Below are 10,679 nucleotides of genomic sequence, written 5' to 3'. Positions count from 1 at the left end.
GCCCTTAGTTCAGTCTTTGACCACCATGTGAAAAATACCTGAAGAGGATCTCCTGCAACCTTGGGTGCTTTTATTTGAAGAAGTAACTGTTTAATAGTCTCTTCAGAGTGGGAAGCAGTTGGGATAGAGCGTTGGCAGACCATGAATACTCACGTAAAGGAGGATGGAGGGGAGGAGTGAGAGTCACGTCAGTCTTATGTCTTTTGTTTTAGATACCTCTTGTGCCTTTAATTTTTCATTAGTCCTTTGCAATAACTCTTTTAATGAAGCAATTTTGGAATTTTAAAGTTTGGAAGCTTCTTCACACTAATTAAAAAAAGCATCCCAATCTGTTTATTTGATTTGGGAAAACATGCTTTCAAGTGAACTTCTTAAACGAATGATCTTGTCTAATTGGAACATTTCTCATAAAGGCCATTGCAATCGTAGGTTGCTTCTAATTAGAGCTTGCCGTCTCTGTAGATAGCAGCAGCTTCTGGAATTATAGTTCTTGGCCATAAAATAAGTATGCTGGAAAGAAGGTGGGATGTTCTACTTTTTGGAATTTTTTGGAGATTTTATTTATGTATTTGACAGAAAGAGACAGCCAGCAAGAGAGGGAACACAGCAGGGGGAGTGGGAGAGGAAGAAGCAGGCTCCCAGTGGAGGAGCCTGTTGTGGGGCTCGATCCCAGAGCACCGGGATCACGCCCTGAGCCGAAGGCAGACACTTAACGACTGCGCCACCCATGCACCCCTACTTTTTGGAATTTAAAGAGCCCCCTATACCCCTTGCTTTTTTTTTTTTTTGCTAAGTCTCTGGATTTCTCAGAGCCAAGCTAATACCTAAGAAGGATGTGCCCCTGGTTTGGGGACTGTGTGGTGTTTCACAGTGTGTCTTGTTGTACAGAGATTTTCCTGAGGTTGGCAGGTGACTTCATGCTAATCGAACCTGCTCTGTGACCTAACATGGAAGTCTTGCAGGTAGGAGGCAAGTGTTCTAACAGCTTTTTAAGTGCTGGACCATGCCCATGACTATTTTTGGGGCTTTTGGCCTCCGTGTTTTCCATTAGCAATAACATTTCCCTCACATGCTCCCTAACACACTGGCAGTAAAGGAAGAGATGTTAGGGCAGCCTGGTTAAGAGAAACCAATTAGATTTAGGAGCTCGAAGCAGAGAGAGTGGAGCTCAGAACCAAGGGGACCTCACCCACAGCCCTCCGAAATGGCAAGAAAGGCAGAGAACTCCAAGGGTTCGTGGGTACCATGCCTATGTTTCTTGTCCCTGAAACCATCAGAAGTCTCCTTTAGATCCCACTGCTGCCACAAAATCTGTTGAAAACAAACTTCAACTGAGTACACTTTAAAGCTCTTATTGATTCGTGATTCATGAATGGGGCAGCATCTCATCTAGCACATAGAAAATAGCTCCAAGGATCTGTACAAAACAGAACACTCAGATAGACAGAAGAGGGCAGGACAAGGAGGTTACCAGCAAAATGGATTGCTTCAGGCAAGGTCACTTTCCTTTAGGGGAAGGTAGGATCTATCAGGAAGATGGCTTCTCTGGTGCTGACCTGGTAATTCCAGGTGGGCGGGTTAAGATTACATTTGGGGGGGAGGATGAAACCACAGTTAGGTTAGGTACTAGGTCTTGGTTTGGTGATGTGGGCTTAGCACAAGTGACTCCATTTTGTGTCTATTGTCTGTTTTTAACAGCACTTGCTTACTATGTGCCCAGCACTGTGGGGAGTGTTGACACTTGCCATGGACCACGCGGGGAGAGTCAATGACCTCAGTAGCATTTGTCAGCCTGCAGAGGAGGGACTGCATTTATCCATGGCTCCCTGCATACACAGGTGCAAGACCAGGTGTGTCATGTGGCTCAGCTCACTTAATCAACCCATTGCACAGTTGAAGGATGGCGGCAAGGAAAGGCCAAATGAGTTACCTAAATGATAGGTGTTGGGGCCTGAATTCAAATGTAGGATTGTCCCTTTTTTCTCACGGTGAGCCCCAGGAAGGGGCTTGAATGAAGGAAGGTGTCAGGGCAGGCTGAATGGGGCTGAGAATTGTTCTAAATGGGAACATATGGTCAGCTGACTCTGGGAGACACTCCAGGATCCATTCATCTCATCCAAAGTGTGATAAAGATTCCTGGAATCAGAAACAGAGTGGGGAACCTGGTGTTGGCCCCCAGCTGTGTAACCTGGGGCAAGGCACTTAACTTTTCTTGTTTTCCCCCTGTCAAATGGGTCCCCACACTTTCCTCTGGGTGTTGCGGTAAAGACAAAGGAGGAGATGGGTGTGAACCCGCACACCTGGTCTGTTCCCTTGTACAAGAGAGTTCCCTTTAGGATCCCCTTGGGAAGGGCAGGCAGGTGAGCCCTCTGCCTGGGCTCAGGGTGGGTGGCCCTGGGATGCCCCTTCCCCTCCAGCCCCTTCCTCCAGGGTACACACAGCGGTCACACCTGTGCCTAACACGTGTTGGCTCTTCCTGGGGCCCAGAGTCTCCCCCAAAAGCTCCATGGGTGTTAACCCATTTAGTGCTGACAGCAATGCTCTGAGGAAGCTCCATTGTTATTTCTAGTTTACGGGTGGGGAAATTGAGTGCCAGTGAGGTTGAGGGATGTGCAGACTGTTACAGGTAAAAGGTGAGACACAGGGCATGAGCCCAGGTGGTCTGGTGTTGGCACCACTGCCCTTCACCACCACGCTCCGTGTTGGGGCTCCAGCCCTAGAGTAGGAGGAAGGGAAGGTGTGGGAATGGGGGGCATCTCTGCACAACAGGTGGCTCTCTGTTCCCTCTCACTTCTCATTGTCCTTGTACTGTTCATGGCAGACACTCCCCAACAGCCAAGGTGCCTTCAAACCCCATCTCTTCCTCTTGAGATATTCTCTTTTGACTCAGGACCTACCTGTTGGGCCCAGGAGTCATTGCCAAACCTGTGTCCTCCAAGCAGAGAAATAATCAAAACAGCAGAGACAAATGGGAGTTGAGACCAGCTTTACACAGAAATGTAGTATCCTGGGAACTTCACCTTGAAGTCTGGATCACTGGGAAGGAGAGCCACAAAGTGAACGATGACAGGTGCAGGCTGAGAAATTAGAGGAGTGTCACCATCAGCTCAAGGGGTACTGTGTTTTATGTTTTTACTTTTATTTATTTTTATTTATTTATCTAAAAAAAATTTTTTTTAATTTAAATCTTGTTAGTTAACATACAGAGCAGTATTGGTTTCTGGAGTAGAATTCAGTGACTCATCACTTGTCATGCCATACCCAGTGCTCATCCCAACAAGGGGACACTGCATCTTAAAAGGGGACAGAGAGATGTCTTCGTCTGCTTGGGCTGTCACAACAAAATAGCACAGAATGGGGGGCTTACACAACACATGTGTGTTTCTCACAACCCTGGAGTCTCTGAGGTCCTAGATCAAGGTGCTGGCCAGTTCAGTTCTGGTCCTCTTCTTGGCGTGCAGACGGCCACCTCCTTGTGTCCCCACGTGGCAGAGAGAGAGTGAGTTCTCTGGGGTCTCCTTTTACGAGGACACGAAGCAGGGCTCCACCCTGGACCTCATTTGGCCTTCATTATTCCCTTGTTCCAAATGCAGCCCCTTGGGGGCTAGAGCTTCACCATATGAATCCCGGGGCGAGGGTGGGAGGCAGGGGGGACATAAGTCAGCTCATAGGAGGGCAGAAGCAGCAATGGCGGCATGTCACGCAGCTGCAAGGGAGCGTTTGTCTGTGGGTTAAAGTCCCGGAGTCTGATGGAGCGTTTCCCTTCTCTGACTGCCCCCCCACCAGGTGCCTCAGTTTCTTCATCCGTAAAGCCAGATTATACACCTTTCTCGTAGGCTTACTACGAGAACATAATGAGAACATCTCTCTAAAATGCTTAACACAGGGCCTGGCACAAAGGAGTTGTTGGTATTATTAGCTGGATAGAGTCCATTCCCCACCACTGGCACGCAGGCTGGTCTCGGCACTTGCTTTAGCCGATGGAATGTGATAGAAGTGACAAGATATGAATTTTAGAGTCTGCTTTGCAAGAGGCACGCAGCTTTCACTGTAATGCTGTTGGAACGCTGACCGCCCCCCCCCCCATGTGAATAAGCCTGTTGCAGAAGGAAAGCCAGACCGAGAACAAGGTGTCACATTCCAGACACATGAGTTCCATTATTCGGGACTATGTAGCCACCGGCTGACCACAGACAAATCCAGCAAGTATCAGCCCAGCTGGCCCAGACCAGAAGAATCACCCAGCTGACCCACAAATTGGTGAGCTAAATAAAATGGCTATGGTTTTAAGCCACATTTTGGAGTGTGCATGTGCATGTGCGTGTGTGTGTGTGTGTGTGTGTGTGTGTGTGTGTATTTACCCAATAAAGTAAAAGCTAAGCCGAGGGCTATCTGCCCATCTGAGTGAAGCATGGGTGGGTGCGTATTCTGTAAATGGCAACGGATCTTGGCAGATAGTCGGACTTTTGTCTTTATTGTCACGAGCTGGGTTGGAGTGCACAAACAGGACTGTTCTATCTCCTGGGGGTTTTTTGGTTTTCTTTTCCTTCTAATGTTTAATTATAGCAATGTAAAAATTATGCAGATAAGCCATGTGTAATTGTGTAGAAACTGGAACTTCTGAGTCAAGCTGGGGCCTCCGATGGCGCCCTCTCTGCCCCTCTCCTTTCCAGGGGTACTTGGTTACAGTCCTGTCTCCATGCAATGCGTCCATATCTACAGACGCAGGGAGACTGGGGTCCCGGGTTTTCCACCTTCTGAATTGTACTATATCACACTTATTTTTCTCCACCTAGCTCTTTCACCCAATGATCCCATCCTGGGGAATCTTCACTTCAGGGCAGCTTTAAATCTCCTTCCTCCTTTTATTTTATTTTTTTTTAAATAATTTTTTAAAAGATTTATTTATTGGACATGAGCAGGAGGGGTAGAGGGAGAGAATCTTCAAGCAGACTCCAAGCTGAGCATGGAGCTGGACACGGGGCTCGATCCCACGACCCTGAGATCATGACCTGAGCCGAAACCAAGAGTCAGTCGCTCAGCCAACAGCACCAGCCAGGGCCCTTCCTTCCTCCCTTTAGTTACTCCATATTCCATGGATCCATAGACATCCTTTGCAGTTTATTGCTCTTTCACGTGATGCGGTCATTACAACGTTTGTACGTGTTTTCTGTGTATTAAGTGTAGAGATTTCTCCAGAGTGGGTAACTTGAGTGGAAGTTCTGGGTGATAGGGCTGGATGCATACTTAAGTTTTACAGCTCCTTCAAAGCTTCCCTCAAAGGGAACTGTCTCATTATACTTGCACCCCATTTCCCCATACTCTTTTCAGGATACGATACTATCTCTATGACCCCTTGTGGCTGCGTCTCCCAGGCATGGGAGCAAAAGTGGACCAGTCCTGATTTTCTCTTCATCATACCTACAGGTGTGGGCTTGTTTATTTGTTTATTTATTGTCTGTCTTCCTGCCCGGTGAGCAGCCCCCAACACACACTCAGGAAGTCTTTGCCAAGGGAACTCTGAACGGAGAGTGGACATGACATTGTCACCTCGGTCGGAATGGCCCGGCTGTCTCCCACGTGCACACAGCCACAACCACAAGGGGAGCCCTGGCAGCCCCGCCGAGAGCTCCCGAGAGGGTCCCCCGTGCACAACCTCGCGTTCCATGGGAGAATGGAAAGAGGGACTTGGAAGCCCATGGTTGTTGCCATGGAGCCCAGCGTTGCTGTGCTTGCAGATTGTGGGAGCGGGAGGGTAAGCTCCAGGAGTGGGGGCAGGGGTGTCCAGAGGGTCAAAGCTCATGTGTACTTTATGAGTGGATCCCAGAGCCTCGTCCAGGGCTGGGCCAGGGGCTTCTCAGCTGCTCCGAGTTATGTCCACTCACGGTTGGGACCTGGAGTGAAGTCTCAATAGAGATAATTCCTGATGGGTCTGTGTCTAGGTGACCTGAAAAATAAGCAGCCTGCACTCCCTTGAGCTTCTGCTGTGTTCTTTAGCAGTTCGACTCGTACACCAAATTGGGCCATTCTCCATCCATTCTTGTTAAGTGCCATGCAGACTGTCATTTGTCTGGGGTCACATTGAGGGCTGTGACAGTGATGACCCGGACGTCTTGGGTTCTCCCTCCTTCCCTTCTTTTTCCCTCCCTCTCTCCTTCCACCCTTCCTCCCCTCCATCCTTCAAAAAATATGTAGGGGCGCTTGGGTGGCTCAGTCGGTGAAGCATCTGCCTTTGGCTCAGGTCATGATCCTGGGGTCCTGGGATTGAGCCCCGCATCAGGCTCCCTGCTCAGTGGAGAGCCTGCTTCTCCCTCTCCCTTCTCCCCTCTCCCTCACTCGGGCTCACTCTCTCTCTTTAATAAAAGAAAAAATTAAAATCTTAAAAAACCACATGTATTGAATGCCAACACTCTGTCAGGCACTTGGGTGGGTGCTGAGGGGTCAAGGTGAATAAAGCAGAAATCTGGTAAGGGAGACACGCATGCATAATTGGAAGGTGGGTTAAGGCTTACGGCGGAAAGACACGGAAGTAGAGACGGCAGCAAAGCAGGCTTTGTCACAGACAAGGTGGTCAGGGCCCCTGAACAGGGCCAGCCGTGAAAAACCAGGAGGAAGAGGATTCTGGGCACAGGGTCAGGGTGGGGAGGGCCCCGAGGCCTGCAGGGCCCACTGCATTCACAGGACCCATGAGGAAACAAGGGTATCCTGTGCGAGGCTGGGGGCCCCCAGTGCTGCAGGAGCCGCTGTGGGGGGGGGGCTGAGTCAGGTGACCAACTGTCCCGGTTCGCGGGGTTCTGGAAGCTTCCTTGGCCATGGGGCCTTCAGCACTAAAGCCTGGGAAGTCCCTGGCTGACGGAGAGCAATGGGTCACCCTGAGGCAGGGGATCAGGCAAAGCCACGGGAGCAGGGAGAGCTGGCGCGGGGCCGGAAGGGGTGGGGGCCAGCCCGCCGAGGGAAAGTGTGTATGGGGTGACTTTGTTCCTGTGTGGTTTGTTTTGGTAGGGAATGGTCTGGCCTGCCGGTCACCGATGACCAAGCTGAAAATAACTCTTGCTTTCCGTCCGCCTGCTCTCCTTGAAGCCTCTTTCGTAAGCCAAAGCCTGTAAGTGATGACTTCACGGCCGCCCTGGCCTCCCGTGGGCTGGCGGCTCTGGAAGGGGCCCGGGCGCACTTACTGTAATCTCCGCCATCCGGCCGTCTTGGCCTCCTGCCCTTCCTCACGTGGTCAGAGGTCACCTCTTATCTTCCTGGGGGGCCTCCTGGGACGGCAGCTGTCTCCGGGACCAGGAGGGGCGGCGGGGAGGGCAGGGTGGAGGTAAGGAAGCCCAGTGTCCCGACGGCAGCTCCCCTGACGGAGCCCCGTGAAATGCACCAGGAGGGATGTCCGTCTCCTTTCGCCCTGAAAACCAGCCCCCTACGGCTGCTGGGACAGATGACCACACGTGCAGGGGCTCCGAACAGCTCCGCTCTGGAAAGAGAAGTCCAAAAGCAGTCTCACTACTGGGCTGAAGTCAAGGTGTCGGCAGGGCCAGCTCCTTCTGGAAGCTCCAGGGGGAGAACACTTTTCCCTGCCTTCTCCAGCCCCTACAGGTGCCCACGTGCCGTGGCTGGGGACCGCTTCCTGCATCACCCCAACCTCTTGCTTCCATCTTTCCCTCTTACTACTGGCCCTGACCCTCTGACCCCGTGAGGACCTCTGTGATGACCTTGGGCTCCCCTGGGTAATTCAGGATCCTCTCCCCAGCTCGGGATCTTTAACCCAATCATGGCAGCAACGTCCCTTTTGCCACAGAGGTGACACAGTCATGGGCCCGAGGGCCTAGGATCACACCTCTCCGAAGGGCCGCTACTCAGCCCATCCCAGCGCTGCTTTTTTTTTTTTTTTTAAGATTGTATTTATTTATTTGACAGGGAGAGAGAGAGAACCTGAGCACACGGAAGGGGAGCAGCAAAAGGAGAGAGAGAAGCAGGCTCCCAGTCAAGCAGAGAGCCTGATGTGGGGCTTGATCCCAGGACCCTGGGATCATGATCTGAGCTGAAGGCAGATGCTTAACCCACTGAGCCCCTGTGGAGCCCCCCAGCACTACTCTTGTTGCCATTTTACAGGTGAGGAAACTGAGGCTCGGAGGATTTGTGTCTCTTGCCCAAGGTCAGGGCCAGGACTGGAATCAAAAGCCCGGCTGCCACCGGGGCCCACACACCAGCTCGTGTGGGTCGTAGAACGTTTATGAGAATTCAGAGGTGTCCTTTCCTCTGGGAAGGCATAGCCCACGCCAGGCACAGAGCTTGGCAAACAGCACAGCTGAACATCAGCCCCTGGATGCCCCGAGGCCAGACCCCTCTGTGTGGTGACAACCCACGCAGCCACATAGCTGCCTCCTTGTCTGTTCCCTCTTCATCCAAGGGCTGATGGGTGGGCTCTTTGGGGGGAAGATGGAAAAGGTGGTAAGAAACAGATGTGGGGCTGCACCCAGCACAGCCTCCTTCTAAGCTCCGTGGGGGTTGCTGTCTCCAAAGACGACAAAGAGGAGGACCAGGAGGAGGGGGCCTCCTGTTGGGGTCGCCAGGTGAACCTACCAGCTTTCTAGGAAGGGCTAACTCAGTATCACCTTTTCAAGCGGGCTTGGCGAACATTTTCTGAAAAAGGCCAGAGAGGAAATGTGTCCCACTTTGCCAGGCGTGTGGTGTCTGTTGCAGCTGCTCAGTGGCTCTGGTGGCCCTTGAACAGCTGTAGACAAGATGTACACGGATGGGCGTGCTCTGTCTCAATAAAACTTTATTTGTAAAAACCGGCAGTGGCCTCTGTTGGCCCCTGTCCTAGGGCATTTTCCCTTCCCTTGCCTCCCCTGGGACACTGGCCAAGGAGACAGGGGCTCCCTGATGAACTTTAAGGCAGAATAGACCCTGCCCCAACCCTTCTCATCAAGAGAGAACAGTTTTAAAGGGAGGCCGGGCTCATCTGTTGAGCAGCGAGCCCTCAGAATGGCAGCCAGAGGGGTCTGGCCTTGGGGCATCAGTGTGGTATGGACCACAACCAAGGCCTGCTGCTGACGTCATCTAGTTAAATCCTCGGGACACTCCTGCATCCTAGTCCCCAGAGATGGAGCCGTGAACAGCCTTGGTGCCCCAGCCTCCATACCTGACACGGGGAGGGGGGCTGTGTGGGAGGCTCATGCATCGTCACAGAGTGAGGGCCGGTCTGACAGCAGTAAGCAGGCACACAAGTCCACCCTCCCCTACCCCTTTCCAAACTGATGCTTTTAAATCCAGGGTTGCAAACCCAGCGCCTAGAAGGGCTCGGGGGGAAGACAAGACTGAAGTCGGCTGCTATAAAATAATCTGGAGTTATGGGCAGCCTGCCCTTAAGACTCACCAGGCCAGAGCGCTTGTGCCAACAAAGCCCACACACCGTGTCCAAGTGTGCAAAAGCTATAAACCAGCTAATGAAGGGCTGAATAAAATCTATGTTATTCTTCGCTCTTGATAACTATGCCTTCACAACAACTAGAAGGATTTGGATATAGATTTCTTGGACTTTATTAAGGTTAATTTTATGTGTTACTTTGACTAAGCTATGGTGGCCTAGTTGTTTGGGCAAGCAGCAGTTTTGATGTTGCTGTGAACCTTTTGTAGATGTGCCTAACATTCAAATCGGTAGACTTTGAATAAAGCAGATTGCCCTCTAGACTGTGGGTGGGCCTCGTCTAATCAGTTGAAGGCTACGAGGACAAGAACTCAGGTAGACTCTTCCCAGAAAATGCTGAAATCCTCCAGACTGCAGCCTAGAAACCTTGCCTGAGTGCCAGCCTGCTGCCCTGCGGAATTTGGAGTTAAGATTACAACATCAAGGGCGCCTGGGTGGCACAGCGATTAAGCGTCTGTCTTCGGCTCAGGGCGTGATCCCGGCGTTATGGGATCGAGCCCCACATCAGGCTCCTTCTCTATGAGCCTGCTTCTTCCTCTCCCACACTCCCCCTGCTTGTGTTCCCTCTCTCGCTGGCTGTCTCTATCTCTGTCAAATAAATAAATAAAATCTTTAAAAAAAAAAAAAAGATTACAACATCAATGCTCTTACCTGACTTTCCAGACCAACAGCTTACCCTGCCGAGTTTAGGCCTGTCAGCCTGCATAATGGCATGAGCCGATTCCTTGAAATAAACCCCTCTTTCTCTATCTGTGTATATCTTATTTGTTCATTTGTCTCGAGAACCCTGTGGGGTTCTATGCTGGAATATGGTCTCCTGAGAGAATTGACTCTGGCTTGGGGCCTGCCCCTATGTTCTGTTCGCCATGACCTACATATCCGAACTCCATTCAATGTCCTCTTTCCCATCTCGGAAACAGCTGCCCCTTGGCCTTGCCTCCGGCCTAAAAGTCAGTTCTCAAAACTATGAACCACCTAGGCCTTGAGGAGGGCACAGAATTCTGATGTCTCGAGTAGTGCAGTCTGGTCTTGAAGGAAGAGTGAAAGGTCCTTACAGACACGTGCCCCTGGCCTTTTGGGCTCCCTGCCCTATAGGAAGGGGCATGCAGAGGAGGACAGGGAGGTGCCCTTTAAAATGTGGGGGCCAAGGACCCAGCCTGGGCCCGACATGGACTAACAAGTCCACACGTCCTCTAGACCCTGCAGCCAACCTCACCTCCCCCCACCCCTGCGGGCAGAACACACTCCCCCCCCC

General features: G+C 51.4%; 1 long non-coding RNA gene across 2 annotated transcripts; it reads left to right on the top strand.

Annotated features, from left to right (window-relative positions):
- Positions 1-4,149: 4,149 nt before the first annotated feature.
- On the top strand, positions 4,150-9,842 carry LOC117796069. 2 transcript variants are annotated; one of them, XR_004620416.1, is made up of 4 exons: positions 4,150-4,260; positions 5,332-5,427; positions 7,003-7,102; positions 7,912-9,842. It is a non-coding gene; the product is annotated as an uncharacterized LOC117796069 (long non-coding RNA). The 2 variants fall into 2 exon arrangements; XR_004620417.1 differs by lacking the exon at positions 7,912-9,842 and having other exon boundaries at positions 7,003-7,872.
- Positions 9,843-10,679: the final 837 nt, after the last annotated feature.

This window comes from Ailuropoda melanoleuca, chromosome 14 (genome assembly GCF_002007445.2).
Source record: "Ailuropoda melanoleuca isolate Jingjing chromosome 14, ASM200744v2, whole genome shotgun sequence".
Classification (NCBI taxonomy): domain Eukaryota; kingdom Metazoa; phylum Chordata; class Mammalia; order Carnivora; family Ursidae; genus Ailuropoda; species Ailuropoda melanoleuca.
The sequence above is the reverse complement of the archived record's forward strand: the minus strand, read 5'-3'. Positions and strand labels throughout refer to the sequence as shown.